At 40.8% G+C, this 19,147-nt stretch overlaps 1 protein-coding gene and 1 non-coding gene across 25 annotated transcripts in view; one reads left to right on the top strand and one right to left on the bottom strand.

Moving 5' to 3' along the window:
• MAGI1 (membrane associated guanylate kinase, WW and PDZ domain containing 1) overlaps positions 1-19,147 on the bottom strand; it is a 653,852-nt gene that overhangs the window by 163,271 nt on the left and 471,434 nt on the right. The gene's annotated exons all lie outside the window — the stretch shown is intronic.
• Positions 14,547-14,653, top strand: LOC114109459 (U6 spliceosomal RNA). Its single transcript, XR_003586145.1, has one exon. It is a non-coding gene; the product is annotated as a U6 spliceosomal RNA (small nuclear RNA).

Genomic DNA, 19,147 nt, shown 5'->3' with positions numbered 1-19,147 from the left:
CTGCCTTCTGGCACATGGGACCCTGCATTTAACCTACCTCCACATTGCTTTAAATAAGTGCAAAAGCCAAGGAGGGGAATTTCCAGGCTACCTTTCACAGATCTGTCTTCTTCAATCCTGTAATCGGAATGCGCCCTCAACTAACAATATGGGTAACTGGGTGATTAAGTAATTCCACAGTCCTCTAAAGGTTAAAAAATTAAACAGCCATCAAACTCACAGGTGTTCAGCCCTAGGTTTTCCTAGAAATTGTAAAGGCTATCAGAAGATAGGAGTGAGAAAGGAAAAAAGAATATTCAGTCCTTATTTCCAGGCTTGAAACCATGCATAAAGGCAAGAACGCAGGCTTAACCCATTGACAAGGGCCATTAAATTTCAGGAAGGCGAACAGTCATACATTTTCTCTTTCTCTGGTATTTTCTCGATTTCTCCAATAGCCATTCTGAATCATTGCTTTTAGGCTAAACCTGCAGAGTAGAAGTAAGCATCCCTTGGTCACTCCAGCAGTTACGTCCAAGGAGGCCAAGCTGCAGCCAGCCCAACTAGCACTTACACGGCGGGCAAGCTGGGGATGCTGCCGTGAAGACCCTCAGCATCATCTCACAGATACATATTTGTAACACCGTTTTCAAAGTCAACTACATTTCAGAGAGATTATAAGTAGCAACTGGCAAGTTCACAACAAGTATAGAATACTGAGCTTTACCTAAAGTTAATTTTATAGACAGCCTTTTTCAGTTGACTGAAAAGAATATCAAGACTTTAAGAGGACAATAAAATAATTCTAAATTACTTACTAAGTCCTTCTTGTTCCACTTCTATCATTTACATCAGGAAGAATTCAAACACCTTGAAAAGCATGACTTCAAACTCAAGACTTTTAAACCCGATCGGAAATACCACATTTGCACTTCACTTTTATTCCATGTCAATCAATACAGAGTCATCTAATGGTGCAAAATTCATCTGTTTTCTCAGGAATGATTCCCCCCCCTCCAAAAGTGGTGCACTTGTCATCAAAAATGGAGATGCTTTATGTAGCTAAAGACCTATGTCCATTCATTGACCAGACTGAATACTGAATACCTTAGCCATGGTGGGTCAGGAGCCAGGGCCGGAGATCACCATGGATGAGCAAGAAGAGGGGGTGCCTGGCCCCATGTAGTGGAACATCCAAGGACCCCAGCACTCACAGAGACTATACCTCTCTGTGCCACACTGGGCAGGTTAAAGAACACCTACACCTCTATTTCTGAGCCTGTAACACAGAGAAAATACATCCACCCCACCTCTCAACAAAGAGCTATTTAAACTTGATAACCTCATTAAACATTTTGCACAGGGTCTAAAAAGAGAGCATACACACAGCAAATGTCAACACACCTTTCTTTCCCTTCTTTCCAAGGTAAAAATTCACCACTGTGCCAGTACAGTACTTGCAGCTATTCAAAATATTGCCATTAATTAACGTCTAATGAGAATGTTTTCTTCTCTAAAAATAAAGAAATCCTGGAAGTTCTGTTCCATTTCAAAAGTGGAAGGTTTTGAATACTTATTTTTATAGAAGTACAATAGAAAAAATACACAATTCACCATTCAAATCATTTTACACTGTATAAATTCAGTGCATCTAGTACATTCACAATGCTGTGCAACCATCATCATAATCTGATTCCTAAACATTTGTTACCCAAATGGAGATTCCATACCCATTAAGCATTTACTCCTATTCCCCTCTACCCCACCTCCCAGTAACTGCTATGGGCTTGCCTTTTCTGGACATTTCATATACATTTACTGTTGTTCAGCTGATAAGCCGAGTCAGACTCTCTATGACTCCATGGACTGCAGCTGTCCTTCATTATTTCCCCGAGTTTGCTCAAACTCATGTCCACTGAGTGAGTGATGCCATCCAACCATTTTATCCTCCGTTGTCCCCTTCTCCTCCTTCCTTTAATCTTTCCCAGCATCAGGGGCTTTTATAAACAAAACTGTACAAAATGAGGCCTTTTCTGCCTGGCTTCCTGCACTGAGCATAAAGTTTTCAAGGTTCACTTACATTGTAGCACATGTCAGCACTTCATTTCTTTTCATTCCTGAATACTAGTCTGTTGTGTGCACACCCCACATTTTCTTTATCTATCTACAGTTGGTGGATGTATGGGTTGTTTCTACCTTTTAGCTATTGTGAATAGCAAGCTGCCATGAACATTTCTGTACAAGTTTTTGTTTGAGCATCTGTTTGCAATTATATTGCATATATACCTAGCAGTAGAATGGGTTTAAAATATGTTAAATATATTATATATATATGAAATATACACACACATACATAAAATAATATATATAAACATACACGTTACATATATGTAGATATAATTAATATGTAGTTATACTAAATATGTACACACACATAGCACACAGCTTCTGTAGTAATTCTTTGTTATACTTGTTCAGTTAAGACCTTTCCTATTCCCTTCTCCATCATTAGCTGATTTTGACCAACTCTCACTTTCCTATTGCAATCTCCTGAAACAATTTTATGTCCTTTCCATACCCCCTACTTATGTATTACCCTTGTATCAAGCAGAGTTCCTAGCATGTACTAGTTGTTCCATTAATGTCTGCTGAATGAATGAATGTTATGTATGAATGTGAGAGCTGAACTATAAAGAAAGCTGAGCACTGAAGAATTGATGCTTTTGAACTGTGGTGTTGAAGAAGACTCTTGAGAGTCCCTTGGACTGCAAAGAGATCCAACCAGTCCATGCTAAAGGAAATCAGTCCTGAATATTCACTGGAAGGACCGATGCTGAAGCTGAAACTCAATACTTTGGCCACCTGATGCAAAGAGCTAACTCATTTGATAAGACCCTGATGCTGGGAAAGACTGAAGGCAGGAGGAGAAGGGGACGACAGAGGATGAGATGGTTGGATGGCATCACTCACTCAATGGACGTGAGTTTGCGTAAACTCTTGGAGTTGGTGATGGACAGGGAGGCCTGGCATGCTGCAGTCCACAGGGTCGCACAGAGTCGGACGCGACTGAGTGACTGAACTGAACTGAACGAATGAAGCAGTACCTTGTGTAGAGCAAAGATAAAGTGAGCAACTGAAGGAAAATTGACCCCATAATCAATATTCAAGGTTAAAATAAAGGGCAGCCTTCAGTGCTCAGAGTACTATTCTGATTTTCACTTTCAGAATACCTGTTACCAATTCACCCATTTTATTTAATTAGGCAAGTGCTAAGGCTGACCTTGATTTCTTTCATCTATCAGCAAACTCCTCCTAATGGTATGGCACAGCAGTTAAAAATATAAGTTTGGAGACAGATCACTGCTGGAATCTCTACCAGCCATGTTGCTATCTACAGTTCCTATAAGCTTCCATTTGCCTGTCTAAGAAACAAGGAAAATAATTCACACACCTTCGAGTTACTAAGAGAAGTGAACGACATAACTCACATGAAGTGTGCCTCTAACCATTAAGTAGGTTCCAAGTCTAAGCCAAAACTCTCCTCTTACACTAAAGTCGCCCACATGTGTGCTCAGGCACTCAATCATGCCCAAGTCTTGGCAACCCCATGGACTGCAGCCCATCAGGCTCCTGTGTCCATGGGATTATTCAGGCAAGAATACTGGAGTGGGTTGCCATTTCTTCCTCCAGGGGATCTTCCCTGACTCAGGGATCAAACTCATGTTTTCTGAGTCTTCTGCACTAACAGGCAGGTTCTTCACCACAGCCTAAAGTCTCCCAGGACACACCAATATCTCTGGGAACATTAACTCTAACTTTTTCAATCCAGACCCACGGTTCTACATCTACATATTGATGGATTTTAAATTTATAGCTGCAGTGTGAGCTGCAGACTTGTCTATTATCTGAAAGTCTATGTGAAATCTTCACTCAGATCACTGAAGCATCTCAGAATTAATATAGTGCATGCTTAAGGAATTATTATTGGCGGAAGCTGGGGGAAGGAAATAAAGAAACTCTCTGTACTATATTTGCAACTTTATGTAAGTCACACTATTTTCAGAGTAAAAGTCATTAATGATTTTTCAGTCATTAATGATTACTAAAACTAACCTGGCCCATACTGAACTAGTATAGGTTTGTTCTCTACCTCTAAATTCCCCAGCCATCTCAATAAAAGAACCACAGCGCATCCAACGGAAGGGAAGCAATCAGGCACCATCCTGGCTCCTCCAGTTTCCAGCCAAATGACCTTGGACAAACGACCTGACCTTCCCTTACTTCAGTATTGTCATCTGTAAAATGAGAATAAATAGCACCTACAGCACAGAGTTATTGGAAGGATTAAAAAGGCAGGTGCTAGTTAATAACTAATCTCAGTATTAGTACATTTAATGCAAAATAAACAGTAACTGAGCACCCACAGGGTGGAAACAGTGGAGAAACAAAGACAGCTGACACAGTCACTATCCCCAGTGACTTCACAGCATGACAATACTGTTTTCCTCATTTCTTAGAGCACCATTAAATATTCAAGAAGTAAATGGTAAGTTGACGGTAACTTCTGTTCAGTGTATACTTAGAGAGGAGCTTAGGCAATACCCATTATTTTCATTTTTGGATCTAATTTTGGAGAACACTGGAATCACTTGTGTAGTGTTCTATCACAAAACGTGGATATCTTCCAAAAGATAGCTTTAAAAATGTCACAAAACACTCAATTATTGAAAAGTTCTATCACTGCTCCGTCCTCTCTTCAAAATCACTCTCCAGAATTCAAAGACTTTGATTACCCCCTGAGAATAGTAACAAATTGGATTTTACGAAGTGCTTTGAAAGAGACCAAATATTCTCACAAGAGGCAATTCCAAACAGACCACCCACCTCAAAACATTTTCTGTGCATGTGAGTAAGGAATTATCCTCATGGTTAAGATGGTTTCTTGATTTAATTCAATGCAAGGAAGAAGCCTTGAAAATTCAGTCTACAAAGTCTTATAAAATCATTTCACTTACTACATCCATCCAATCTCAGATTTACCACTACTATCTAAGATTGCTTGTGAAAGCTTTTATCACTTGTGTAAATGTTACCTTGGGATAGTTTTTCAAAAAATGACCACTAATGGTTCCACTTCCAGATTACATTATGACAAAGAATGCCGTATAAAGCACAATACTAGATACTATCTTAGAGTTAAAAAGGACTATTGGTTAGGAGTGTGGGATTAGGAAAAAGAAAGACCAGAGTCTGAAACTGGCCTGAAAAAAAAAAAAGAAAAAGAAACTGGCCTGAGCTATGTGATGTGGACAAGTGCCTCAGTAACTACTCCAAGCCTCAGTTCCACAAATAAATGAGATCAGGAAATGAGATGACAGCTCCTGGCATAAACGAGCACTATGACATCAGTGAGTATGACGATAATGACAGCAAGAGTGAGCCAGAGCTGGAATCCAGGTCTGATTGCCTCTGAAACTCAATCTCATTTTACTATCTGTTGTACAGCTTTTTTCAACTCTGGTCTCCAATCCAGAGCATCAAGACAAGCATTCAGCTCTGGTTCTTAAGGTGCAGAAGGTGCAAAATCTCTGCAGGATGAGTCTGTTCAACCCCTTCACTATGGCAGGTAGTCTGCAGCAGGAAGGATAGAGCCTGAAGGGGAAGTGCCAATTCTCCACATGGGGGACAAGGCACCATATGGCCCTGCAATTAGGGAGGAATTACACTGCCAAGAGCAAAAATAACCCTGGCAAAATCCAAAACGGCTGGTAGGAGATGTCGGCCCAGGTCAGCTCCTTCTTGGGGCTGTTCTTGTTTCCCAAGAGATTTTACCGATTTGTGATGAATTTGAAAACGAACTGAAAGATGAAAAGGAAAACTGATGATAGCAGATATTTCTAAGGCCAGGCCATTAAAACAATTTTCTCCTTTCCTATAAGCCTGGTGCATCAATAACTCTTCAAAGGGAAGATCATTGTTAACTTTGAGGAAGCTTAACAACCTCACTCTCTTGTTTTTTTTAAAAAAAAAAAAAGCAGGTGAACTAAATGAGATGGCTCACCTCTTGTAGCTCAGACATAAGTTTCTGAGGTCATGTGCCAGAGATGGCAAAGGGGAGAGGAGGAAGGAAGCTGTAGAGACAGATCCCACCAGTCTCTAGGAGTAAAATTCATCTTCAAAGGAAAAAGGCAGGGAACACTGAAATAGGATCCCTAAGAATGTGACCTCACGTGTATTTCTATGAGTATACAGGTATGCGTCACACCAGAAAAATGAACATGGTGATCTTTTGAATCCAGAAAGTAACCCAAATATTGTTTCTCTTTTAATAGAATGAAACTATCAATGACATGCACATACATTTCATTCAACTGAAAGCTATTTTATGCATTTGACTATGAGGGATGATTCAGAGAAAAACGGCAAAGGGCTGTACTAGGCAAAATGAAAATTAACAGTTCTTAAAATAGAGATCAGTTAGGTCATCTCTTTCTTAATTATGACACCTCAATATCTTTTTCTTGACAGCTTATAGTCAAAATCACCCTTCGTGGCTGCTGCTTTGGTTAAACAGCAGCTGAGCAAGCTGGCTTGAATTCAAGGACCACGTTTATTTATTTATTGTTTTAAATTGGAGGCTAATCACTTTACAATATTGTAGTGGTTTTGCCATACACTGACATGAATCAGCCATGGGTGGACATGTGTTCCCCATCCTGAGCCCCGCCTCCCACCTCCCTCCCCGTCCCATCCCTCTGAGGACCACGTTTAAAAAAAAATAAAGAAAAGCACTAGATTCATATCTACTTGGTAAGATGCTCACACCATAAGGGGCACATGAAAACTGAAACAAATGAAAAAGATTCATGCCTCAATTTCTGCTCACTCTGGAGATTTTACCCACAGCACTGAAAGGCAGCTGACATGGATTGTATTATAAGTATGTTTTTCCTTATAAATTTTGATTTATTTTTTATATAGACTCACATTTCACTATTATTTTATTCTTTTTGTTCTAATCTCTCTCCTAACAAGCTGTAACTTCTGTGAAGGTGGAATTCATCTTTGTGTAATAACTCCTAGCACACTCCAGGTTCCTACCTTCTAGTACTTTCCACACAGGAGGTTTTCAGGAACCTTACACTGGATAATAGTAATGGGGGAAAAATAATGTGCTAATGAAATGTGATTTTTTTTAAATGAAAGGTATGAACTGTTGCTACATCTTACCTTTCCTAGAAATTTCCTTTATTTTTTTGTAAATTTATTTATTTTAATTGGAGACTAATTACTTTACAATATTGTAGTGGTTTTTGCCACACATTCACATGAATCAGCCATGGGTGTACATGTGTCCCCCATCCGGAAACCCCCTCCCACCTCTCTCCCCATCCCATCCCTCAGGGTTGTCCCAGTGCACCAAAAAGGGTAATATGCCTTCTGGCTGGCCTCCTTACAACAGTAAGGAAGGTAAAAAGGTATCCAAAAGGATTTCACAGTCTTTTCAAAGAAGACAATCCTTTTAATTTACAGAGTAGAATTTGCATTAAGAACGTACTGTTTTGTTCTATCTAGTCTCCATCTCCTATTTTCCTACAGGCCAGTGAGTGACCCTGACCTAGCTATCAGCATGGTCCATTCTCTAGCCAAGTGTTCAGCAGTGGTCATATGATCCAAGTTAATCCGACTGGATTCAAACTCAGGACTTATTTATAATTGTAACCATTAAGAAAAAGAAACTCACTTTTCTGGGAGATTGCTAAGCTGCAAGGAAGGGAGTCTACAGCTGTGAGGAACAATATCATTCCCATCAGAGACGAGCCTGTGAATTCAGTCAACACAGCACAGAGCAGAGCTGAGGTACAGATTCATGATAACAAATCTTGGGTACCTGGATCCAGCCATTCCTGAAGGCAGCTGTATCTTCAGACTTTTTCCCATTAGATAAGCCAATAAATTCCCTTTTCTGATTAAATCAGGACTAATTTCAGATTCTAACTATGGTAATGGAAAAGAGTTGTAAGTGAAATATGGGTGTTCCTGAGGATTACCACAGGTTTGCAACACTCAGATTCTTCACAATATATCCCAATCTACTTGCTCTAACCTCACCTGCCATCATCTACCATTCATTCCATGCATTTAAATATTAGATGCCGTCCATTATCAACTGCCCATGAAAAGACCAGGCACATTTATGCCAACATGCCTTTGCTCATGACATTAGCTCTCTTCACGAGATCCTTCCTCCTTTCTTTGCCTGGAAAACTATTTCTACTACAGAGCCCATTTTTCCATAACCATCTCCCAAGACTCATTAGCAGAAACAGCAACTCCCTTCTCTATGTCTCCTCTGCATTTCCTCCTACGATATGGGACGCGATGGCATTTCCCACACTGGACTACTGTTAAATGTTCCTTTAACTCTCCTCCTGTTCAACAGTCCATACTCAAGAAAGTGAATGTACTCACTTTTGTTTCCTCACAGTTTAATGTTCACTAAATGACTGTATGAAGGAAAAAGGAATGCAAGGCAGGGAAAAGGGATATTTTCTGAACAAGATTCTAGAGAACTTGAAAACAACTTGTAATAAAAGCGAAAATCAGAAGATCAGTATTAGATTCAAACATTTCCAAAATAACCTTCCCATCTTCTTCCTTACACTGAAGAATCACTAGAAACAATCACTGCTGTAGCCAAATTAGGATTCCATGTTCTTACCCCAAACTTATGAAAACTGCATTTTAAGAGACAGAGAACAAATTTAATGAAGTTAGATCCACAACTGTGGATCTGCTTCTCACATTTTCCATAATGTACAGGTTAGAGCATAAGAATGAAATCTTAAGGCAGCAATATGGATTTCAGGAAAGCAATGGCTTCAAGGACACCTACTCGCAGTATAGTCAACAAACTGCCTCAGCTACAAATAATCCTTTAACAGGGATGGATACTCAACGGGAAATTGGTTGTCCAGACAGAAAAGTACGCATCACACTTTTAGCAAGCTGTGACATTTATCTCTCTCCTTCTCTCATCCAAAAATATTTGTCTTATGTTAAGCATTGTTGGAAAGAAATACATACATCCAGAAATCTCCTACAGGTAGATGCATTGCAAGTGAGGCTGGGTTTAACTGTAAAATTACCAAAGCTCTTTGAAATCAGGAAAAGAAAACATTAAGTCTATCAAAAGAAGCATGTAATTGAGCTGAAAAATTAATTACAGCCTCAATGTAATTCTCTTCAACTGGTAAGGTTTCCTAGACACTCCACTATTATCTCAGTCTTGACGAGCAAGATTCATGTCAGAACCAGATGGATGTGAAAGGCAGCAGCCAGACCCAGAGCAGCCACTTTCTCTCCATTTGGTCCTCAATATTTTTCTTTTGTGAAACAAGACACACACACCAAGTACCATCAAACAGCAAATTCTCTCCTGCTATTGCCAAGGGGCCATCTGAAATGGATATCCCCATTCTCTGAGGAACTCGAACAACAACCAAAAAAAGATGCCTGTGTCCTTTTAACCTGGACCCGCATTTGTGATCACGGGCCAAAGCATATGTGCTCAATAATAGGGGTGTAAGGAAACATATGTTAAATAACTCACTACAGCACAACTCGGGATCAAAAGCAGAGCAAACCTCGCAATGCTATTGCTAGACACAAAGGGAGCTGGCTTCCTTAGTACTTTAGCAGCTTGTGTACAACTAGTTAGCATATGAAGAGAGGCCCTGTGCCCATACCCACTTTCTGGAAATAAAAGCTGTCTGTCATCAATATAAATAGTTTACATACCAATAGTTTCTAATTAACCTTTCACCAGTGGTTTTGACCACAAGGGCCTTTCCCTTCTGAGCCTCAGGAGCCAGAGGACTAACTCTAGACTCATAGCCCTTGCTTTTAAAGGGATTTCAATTCTGGATTTGAGTATCACCTCTGCTACTTAGGAGCTATGTGAACTTGGGTCAGTAACTTAACTTCTCTTGCTTTGCCATATACTTAGAAAAGGCATGATAGCTCTCTCATAAGACCAATGAGAATATGAGGTTACATAATGGATGGAAGTGCTTGTCACCATGAAGTGCTTAAGGGAGAGTCACAAAGTGTGTACACACAATGACAACCAGTAGTTAGACTTTCAGTAACAGGTATGTCATGATAACTATTCTAGATCAACTATCACAGACAATAGCAGAGTCTTCTTAATTTATATTTGCCTTCCTGGACCACTCTACCCTGAAGAAATACAAACCTCTTTGAAATTCAGTTCAGTTGCTGAGTCGTGTCTGACTCTTTGCGACCCCATGGACTGCAGCATGCCAGGCCTCCCTGTCCATCACCAACTCCAAGAGTTTACTCAAACTCATGTCCATTGAGTCAGTGATGCCATCCAACCATCTCATCCTGTGTCATCCCCTTCTCCTCCTGCCTTCAGTCTTTCCCAGAATCAGGGTCTTTTCCCCATGAGTCAGTTCTTTGCATCAGGTGGCCAAAGTATTGGAGTTTCAGCTTCAGCATCAGTCCTTCCAATGAATATTCAGGACTGATTTTCTTTAGCATGGACTGGTTGGATCTCCTTGCAGTCCAAGGGACTCTCAAGAGTCTTCTCCAACACCACAGTTCAAAAACATCAATTCTTTAGTACTCAACTTTCTTTATAGTCCAACTCTCACATTCATACATGACTACTGGAAAAACCATAGCTTTGATTAGATGGACCTTTGTTGGCAAAGTAATGTCTTTGCTCTTTAATATGCTGTCTAGGTTGGTCATAACTTTTCTTCCAAGGAGCAAGAGTCTTTTAATTTCATGGCTGCAATCACCATCTGCAGTGATTTTGGAGCCCAAAAAAATAAAGTTTGTCACTGCTTCCACTGTTTCCCCATCTATTTGCCAATAAATCTTAGCTTTAAAAAAAAAAAAAAATTCAGACAAGGACTTTCCTCTTTTCACTTAAAGGAAACACTTCATGGCTCCTCTTTAGCACATCTAAACTGCCAATATCACTCCTCTTGTGCTTTGAGGCAATTATTGAATAAAATAAGGATCAATCAAACACAAACACTTTGAGAGCAGGACAGCCAACCTGACAACCAAGAGGGCTACTATTATTAAGTGACAAATGGACAGAACTCGCTGGACAAAAGGATGAGTCCATGTAGGTGGGACAGAGCGGGATGCCCGGAGACCTCTTCATGCAACACAGAATGGTGCACTATTTAAAATTAGTACATAGTTTACTTCTAGAATTTTCCATTTGACATTTCTGGACCATGGTTGATCTCAGGTAACAGAAACCAAGGAACACAAAACTGAATAACTATATCTTCTCATTCTGCTTTATTATTTCTTATCAAAACATGTACCACTCCCTGGCATTGTATATTTATTAGGGGGTTATTTTCTGTTTCCACACTCCATAATGTAAGGTTGGTTGAGCTCACTGCTATGCCCCCCAGTTCCCATAACAGTGTTTGGCTAAAAAGAAGCCCTCAATAAAAATCTGGAGGATGATAGAATGAAGTGAAGTCAAAAAGTGTAAGGGTTATAAATTTATGTATTTGTTCTGGGGAGAAGGGTGTCTTTGATAAAAGTATTTTTAATATTGCAGGTTATTTTAAGGATATCCTCTACTTAGGCAAGAAATATTTATTGGAAGTACAAAATGCTACCTTCTAGGCATGGACGAAGAGCTAATGATTAATCAGATCCTGACCTTAAACAGGTTTTAGAATAATCTGGTTTCTATACACTTTTACTGCTGCTGCTAAGTCGCTTCAGTCGTGTCCAACTCTATGCGACCCCATAGATGGCAGCCCACCAGGCTCCCCCGTCCCTGGGATTCTCCAGGCAAGAACACTGGAGTGGGTTGCCATTTCCTTCTCCAACGCATGAAAGTGAAAAGGGAAAGTGAAGTCGCTCAGTCATATCTGACTCTTAGCGACCCCACGGACTGCAGCCTACCAGGCTCCTCCGTCCATGGGATTTTCCAGGCAAGAGTACTGGAGTGGGGTGCCATTGCCTTCTATACACTGGGGTGCATCAAAGTGAAAGTGAAAGTCGCTCAGTCGTATCCAACTCTATTCGATCCCCATGGACTATACAGACCACGGAATTCTCCAGGCCAGAACCCTGGGGTGGGTAGCCTTTCCCTTCTCGAGGGGATCTTCCCAACCCATGGATTGAACCCAGGTCTCCCGCATTGCAGGCAGATTCTTTACCAGCTGAGCCACCAGGGAAGCCCAAGAATACTGGAGTGGGAACCATATCCCTTTTCCAGCGGATCTTCCTGACCTAGGAATTGAACTGGGGTTTCCTGCGCTACAGGCAGATTCTTTACCAAGGGACCTACTGGGGAAGCCCTGGGGTGCATCAAAGTACAGTAAAGCTTCTTTCACTAGAACTGCCCTTCGCCATCCTCCTATGTGATGAAAGCAAAGGCGGCCACATCGCTAAATTGTAAGTAACAACGAGCGTGCAGGGAGAAGGATGGAGGAAGCAGATGGAGAGAGACGCAGCAGCTGAAAGAGGACGTCAGGGCTCCCCACAGCGCTGCCAATCCCAGTTTCCAACTGGCACCGAATCCCTGGGTGGCACAAGAACCAGCAATTCTGAGGGGGCGGGGGTGGTGGGGAATAATTAGGCACTAGATAAGAAGAACTTCTTTAAAGTGTATACCTTCCTAGGCAAAACTAGGCGAAAGAAAGAAACAGAAGCCTAAACATACATTAAAACATGAAGATGTCTCTCATAACCAGCTAAAAAGTAAAACCTGATAACTTTATGGAGGATAATAAATAAGCAACTATCGAATGTCAGTTCAGTTCAGTTCAGTCGCTCAGTCGTGTCCAACTCTTTGCAACCCCATGAATCGCAGCACACCAGGCCTCTCTGTCCATCACCAACTCCCGGAGCTCACTCAGACTCGCGTCCATCGAGGTAGAGATGCCATCCAGTCATCTCATCCTCTGTCGTCCCCTTCTTCTCCTGCCCCCAATACCTCCTAACATGAGAGTCTTTTCATGGCCAAAGTACTGGAGTTTCAGCTTTAGCATCATTCCTTCCAAAGAAATCCGAGGGCTGATCTCCTTTAGGATGGACTGGTTAGATCTCCCTGCAGTCCAAGGGACTCTCAAGAATCTTCCCCAACACCACAGTTCAAAAGCATCAATTCTTCGGCGCTCAGCCTTCTTCACAGTCCAACTCTCACATCCATACATGACCACTGGAAAAACCATAGCCTTGACTAGACAGACCTTTGTTGGCAAAGTAATGTCTCGGCTTTTCAATATGCTATCTAGGTTGGTCACAACTTTTCTTCCAAAAAGTAAGCGTCTTTTAATTTCATGGCTGCAATCACCATCTGCAGTGATTTTGGAGCCCCCCAAAATAAAGTCTGACACTGTTTCCACTGTTTCCCTGGTCACAACTTTTCTTCCAAAAAGTAAGCATCTTTTAATTTCATGGCTGCAATCACCATCTGCAGTGATTTTGGAGCCCCCAAAATAAAAGTCTGACACTGTTTCCACTGTTTCCCCATCTATTTCCCATGAAGTGATAGGACCAGATGCCATGATCTTCGTTTTCTGAATGTTGAGCTTTAAGCCAACTTTTTCACTCTCCTCTTTCACTTTCATCAAGAGGCTTTTTAGTTCCTCTTCACTTTCTGCCATAAGGGTAGTGTCATCTGCATTTCTGAGGTTATTGATATTTCTCCCGGCAATCTTGATTCCAGCTCGTGCTTCTTCCAGTCCAGCGTTTCTCATGATGTAGTCTGCATATAAGTTAAATAAGCAGGGTGACAATATACAGCCTTGACGTACATCTTTTCCTATTTGGAACCAGTCTGTTGTTCCATGTCCAGTTCTAACTGTTGCTTCCTAACCTGCATATAGGTTTCTCAAGAGGCAGGTCAGGTGTTCTGGTATTCCCATCTCTTTCAGAATTTTCCACAGTTTATTGTGATCCACACAGTCAAAGGCTTTGGCGTCTAATGTCAAGATACTATTTAATAATAAAAAATAAGTACTTGAGCAAAATCAGATTTATGTAAGGTCATATTCATAATTTCACGTTAAATGTAAAAAGCAGGACACAAAAGCACATTAGATATTACGGGAAATCCTGAATGAACTTTCTGACCAAAAAAATATAAAAACATATATACACATATATATGCAAACATATTTATACACATTATTTATACAGACACATATGAAGAGAGAGTATGTATATATATGGAAAGAAAGATATAGAAGTGGATATAGGTAAGGAAAATATAGCTGTGTTCAAAATGATGATTCCTAGTTTATGTAATTAATTAAGAACCATTTATTCTTGATATCTTTTCGTACTTTTCAGATTTTCTTTTTGTACTTTTCAGACAAAATGCTGTAATTTACTTTAGAATATTACTCAAGCACTTCTGAAATATTCTGTTTAGTCACAGTTCAGTTCAGTCGCTCAGTCGTGTCTGACTCTTTGCAACCCCATGAATTGCAGCATGCCAGGCCTCCCTGTCCATCACCAACTCCTGGAGTTCACTCAAACTCATATCCATCGTGCTCGCTTCGGCAGCACATATACTAAAATTGGAACGATACAGAGAAGATTAGCATGGCCCCTGTGCAAGGATGACATGCAAATTCGTGAAGCGTTCCATATTTTTTTTGGGAACGCATGTAAGAATTAAAGATTTTAAAATTAAAAAAATAAAAAACTAAAAAAAAAAAAAAAGAAGCTAAAAAAAAAAAAAAAAAAACCTCATATCCATCAAATCAGTGATGCCATACAACCATCTCATCTTCTGTCATCCCCTTCTCCTCCTGCCCCCAATCCCTCCCAGCATCAGAGTTTTTTCCAATGAGTCAACTCTTTGCATGAGGTGGCCAAAGTATTGGAGTTTCAGCTTTAGCATCAGTCCTTCCAAAGAACACCCAGGCCTGATCTCCTTTAGAATGGACTGGTTGGATCTCCTTGCAATCCAAGGGACTCCCAAGAGTCTTCTCCAGCACCACAGTTCAAAACCAGGGGTGGCAGCTGGAGGAGCTACGCCACACCCGAGGCCAGGGGTGGCGGCTGAGAGGAGCAACCCCACGTCCAAGGAGCAGTGGCTGCAGGGGTGCAGGAGGGCCGAGAGGAGCTACTCCATGTTCAAGGTCAGGAGGAGCAGTGGTGAGGAGATACCCCTCATCCAAGGTAAGGAGCAGCGGCTGTGCTTTGCTGGAGCAGCCGTGAAGAGATACCCCATGTCCAAGGTAAGAGAAACCGAAGTAAGATGGTAGGTGTTGCAAGAGGGCATCAGAGGGCAGACACACTGAAACCATACTCACAGAAGACTAGTCAACCTAATCACACTAGGACCACAGCCCTGTCTGACTCAATGAAACTAAGCCATGCCCACGGGGCCACCCAAAACAGGCGGATCATGGTGGGAGGTCTGACGGAATGTGGTTTATTCACAACTAAATACCAAATGCTTTCAAAACAATCAGGAAAATACTTATAGTTGAACCAGTTGGTTTATTCCTCATCGCAATAGGGAGAGTGCACACTTTGAGGTTTGTGGGTGGTTCAAGAACACAGTGGACTTCCCAGGTGGTTCAGATAGTAAAGAATCCACCTGCAATGCAGGAGACCAGGATTCAATCCCTTGGTCAGAAAAAAAAACCCTGGAGATGGGAATGGCTACCCACTCCAACATTATTGCCTAGAAAATCCACTGGACAGAGGAACCCGGTGAGGCAACAGCCCATGAAGTCACAAAGAGGCAGACATGACTGAGCGACTAAGCAAATCAACAAGACGGCACTGCAGAGGGGTTTTAGTCCTGAGTCATGTGGGCATGAGGCAAGTGACTTCAGGGGATGTGAGGGAAGGTTCAGGAAGTAAGGCTTCCTTCCAAACTGGATGCTATTAGAAAGTGGAGACAATTTTCTGTTTGCATATTCAAATAAATCTTAGAATACTACATTTGTAACTATAAAAATCAAGAAGCAGCAGTGAGTCGTATTAGTCAGAGGGAGGGGATGTACCATCATTTTGGTGGTCTGAACAACATTTACGTCTTTGGCCATGCGGAGACATGATTACGAATGGTCTTGTCCTGAGTCACCTTTCACATCAGTAACAAGGACTCACTGATAGCAGCAGGCCAGCTCCAGAATCTCAAGGAACAGACAGGCTGTTAAAAGCATCGAGGAAAAAGTATTGTGATATGTGTTATCTCTGATAACACACACACTGAAAACGCAGGGGTTATTTTGTAAATTAAGTAATACATGTGAGTTCGACTGAGGAGTTAAAAACTACTATATACATAGTAAGGTGGTGCTAACATCTTCACGATCATTGTCATCTGTATCAATCTTTTCTAAGACGTAAGAAATAAGAATTAGTATTCTTTCAGAGGTCAGCAACGGAAACTTGTACACTGGTTTTACCCTACCGAGACAGTTAAGGATGGTAAAAATTAAGGCCCAGATCTTTAAAACGGATAGATACTAAATATTTAGACAACTTTTAAAACACCTATTTCTTAACTGTAACATGCATCCTTAAAAGTCCGTAAGAAAGAAAGAAGTGTAATACCTATCCCCAAATACAGTAACTAAAAGAAACTTAGAGATTGAGAGGGAAGAGGAGCCAAGGTGAAACGGAATAATGGGTGCAACAGACTTTCAATGGTCCGGTCAGAAACAAAACAAAGCAATGAGAGAAAGCAAGTATCACACACGATTAACATCTGAGCCTACAAACAGTATTAAAAAACTACAGAACTCTTGAGAGCTTCCTCCTGTGTTCTCGTGGGCCATCTCATATTTTGGAGACGACCTCCTTACAGAACCTACATAAGGGTCGAAATTCTGAAAGTACACGTAAGATGTTTTTCAAAAATTAGGGAAGTACTTGTCCTGAAGCAAAAACTGCTTAATCTGAGACTAGCCCTTATTGTTATGAAACTAAAATTCTTATTATGGCAGAAAGTGAAGAGGAACTAAAGAGCCTCTTGATGAAAGTAAAACAGCAGAGTGAAAAATTTTGCTTAAAACTCAACATTCAGAAAACTAAGATCAGGGCATCTGGTCCTATCACTTCATGGCAAATAGATGGGGAAACAGTGGAAGCAGTGACAGACTTTATTTGGGGGGGGGCTCCAAAATCACAACAGATGGTGACTGCAGCCATGAAATTAAAAGACACTTGCTCCTTGGAAGGAAAGCTATGACCAACCTCTAGACAGCATATTAAAAAAGCAGAGACATTACTGACAAGTTCCATATCGTCAAAGTTTTGGTTTATCCAGTAGTCATGTATGGATGTGAGAGTTGGACCATAAACAAAGCTGAGTGCTGAAGAATTGATGCTTTTGAACTGTGGTGTTGGAGAAGACTCTTGAGGGTCCCTTAGATTGCAAGGAGATCAAACCAGTGCATCCTAAAGAAAATCAGTCCTGAATAATTCATTGGAAGGACTGATGCTGAACCTGAAGCCCCAGTATTTTGGCCTGATGGGAAGAACTGACTCATTAGAAAAGACTCTGATGCTGGGAATATTGAAGGTAGGAGGAGAAGGGGATGACAGAGGATGAGATGGCTGGATGGCATCATTGACTCTCTGGACATGAGTTTGAGCAAGCTCTGGGAGATGGTGATGGACAGGGAAGACTGGCATGCTGCAGTCCATGGGGTTGCAAAGAGCTGGACATGACTGAGAGACTGAACTGAACTGAACTGATGTGACTCATACTTTAGCAATCCATTCATTACAAAATAATTTATGGGGTTCCTGAGAGGTACCATGCTTTTATAAGGCATGAAGGTGCATGAAACCTGTTCTAATAGACAAAAAAAGAGTCTGCCTCACGAGCAACTCCAAAGGCAGGACAATGCATCAATGTAGGAATTACATCCAGTAGACACCTCTCAAAAAAAAAAAAAAAAATTCCAGTCTTATCATCATATCAAAGAGTTGCATGTGTGACTTGCTAAGTCACTTCAGTCGTGTCCAACTCTGCAACCCCATGGACCATAGCCTTCCAGGCCCCTGGTCCATGGGATTCTCCAGGCAAGAATACTGGAGTGGGTTGCCATTTCCCCCTTGAGGGGGTCTTCCTAACCCAGGGATCACACCTGAGCCTCTTATGTCTCCTGCACTGGCAGCTGAGTTCTCTACCACTAGCTCCACCTGGGAAGTCCTATCAAAGTATTTAAATAAGGCAAAGAAATTAAACAGCATATAATAAAAGAATAACAGAAAGGGTTAGTTAAATAGAACATTGGGGAAAATTAGGTACTCTTAACTTTTCAGTGTTTAACTAGTACATGTACAAATGGGGAAGGGTTTAAAAAGTAAAACAACAATCAACCAACCAGCAAACACAAAAATTCCCTCCCACCCCTAGCCCTACATTTGCAAACAAATATACATTCACTCATTTAAAAACATACATGGCATTGAACTATAAACTCTGTGCAATACCTTGTTTTGCCTCAATGAACGACATTCACTTATTCAGTCAGTGATTTACTAAGCATCTATTACATAGCAAGCACTACTGTACAGGGGCTGGAGAGCTGATCAAAATGGATAAAATCCTTAAACTCATGGAGTTGATACTGTAGTATTACATTCTATATCAGCATATAAACCATACTTCATTCTCTCAAGGGGCTGTATTCACCCACTGTAAGTATATGCTGCTATGTCTTCAACCAGTCTCTTACTGATGGGCTTTTAGATCCTTTTCCAGTTAATGCATGCCTTTTTTTTTTTTAATAAATGTTGATCTTATGGCATTCTCTTCATTTATAAACAAATATTTGGGCCAAATTCTTAACAGCCACTTAAAACCAGTTAATTTACGTCAACATTGTATCTTGAAAATGTTTTATTCATTAAGTTCTTCTCCTTTAACCAGTATCTATAAAACCACATGGGAGAAGATATTCTCTTAGAATTGTTTAACTAAGTTAAAATTCCAGTTGATTATTTGTAACAGTTTAGCAGAATATGTTACAGTTTTTCAGAACCCAAGAAGAAAGCAAATGTCATTGCCAATCCATTCCCCACCCCCCCTAACCCCGCCTTGCAACTGTTAGGTGTGGTGCTAATTCTTCCAGCTGGTTTTCAGGCAGCTTTAAAATTAACTTTGAAGTTTCCC

This window comes from Ovis aries, chromosome 19 (genome assembly GCF_016772045.2).
Source record: "Ovis aries strain OAR_USU_Benz2616 breed Rambouillet chromosome 19, ARS-UI_Ramb_v3.0, whole genome shotgun sequence".
Lineage (NCBI taxonomy): Eukaryota > Metazoa > Chordata > Mammalia > Artiodactyla > Bovidae > Ovis > Ovis aries.
Note: the sequence above shows the minus strand (reverse complement) of the source record. Positions and strands in the feature narration are given on the sequence as shown.